At 47.7% G+C, this 899-nt stretch overlaps 1 protein-coding gene across 1 annotated transcript in view; it reads left to right on the top strand.

The window, feature by feature from the left end:
• Window positions 1-899, top strand: part of DMAP1 (DNA methyltransferase 1 associated protein 1) — a 28,475-nt gene that overhangs the window by 11,543 nt on the left and 16,033 nt on the right. The window lies entirely within an intron of this gene.

Genomic DNA, 899 nt, shown 5'->3' with positions numbered 1-899 from the left:
GGGCTGTTACAAAATCTCAGATGTTTCCAGAGAGTCCCTGGGAATTCCTGTCCCTCGACCTTTTGAACAGAGAGCACTTGTGTCATTGTCCTCCAAAGGGTCTGTGGAAGGAGAGGAGAGAAGCAGTTAGTGATAGACAGTTACTGCTTGATGAGATGTGCCTAATGGCCACGACTCCCTTAAAACATTGTTTTGGTGTCATGTCCCCTCCCTGCCCCTCTGTGTAATTAATATAATATCGCTGGGCACCCTGTGCAGTGAATTCCCTTGAGGGCTGCTCTGGTAAAGCTCAGCCGTGGCTGGTGCATCTCCTTCTAAAGACAGCAGCTCATCATTGGGGGTAATGAAAAAAAGAGTGATGATGGAGAATGTGTCTGGAAAGATGCTGAGGAGGCCAAGGTGAGGGAGTCCAGCCCCAGATACTGCCTGTTGGCTGGTGCCTGTCTGCAGGCATGCAGTGGATAGGCACGCCAGGGTGGGCAGAGAAGCAGTTTCTGTTGTTGCACTAGCATCATTTCAACCATGACAGAGTCCATTAGGAGTCAATTACCAACTATAGCTGGGAAATGTTAAGAAAAAAATTGCATTTTAACTAAGAATTTGAATCGGGAGCTGCATCAGCATCATTTCAACAAAGGAAAATCATTTACCAAAGAGTCAATTGAGGTTGAAGCGTTTACAGCATGTACAGGCACGCAAGGCAAAAGAACCCATTTAATTGCTTATGTGCTGAGTGCAGTCAGAGTTGTCTCAGCTAAGCCAACGATGCTGATTTACCTTCACCGCTTGTGTCGGGGTGTTCAGCAACAGGCTGTGGGGCAGAGTTCGGGGATTCTGAACGGCAGCCGTCATCCAAGGGAAGGAGAGAGGATTGTTTTTTGATTGCAGCCTCCTTTGTC

This window comes from Buceros rhinoceros, unplaced genomic scaffold (genome assembly GCF_000710305.1).
Source record: "Buceros rhinoceros silvestris isolate BGI_N320 unplaced genomic scaffold, ASM71030v1 scaffold16003, whole genome shotgun sequence".
NCBI classification, from domain to species: Eukaryota; Metazoa; Chordata; class Aves; order Bucerotiformes; family Bucerotidae; genus Buceros; species Buceros rhinoceros.
This window is presented reverse-complemented; position numbering and strand designations above follow the sequence as displayed.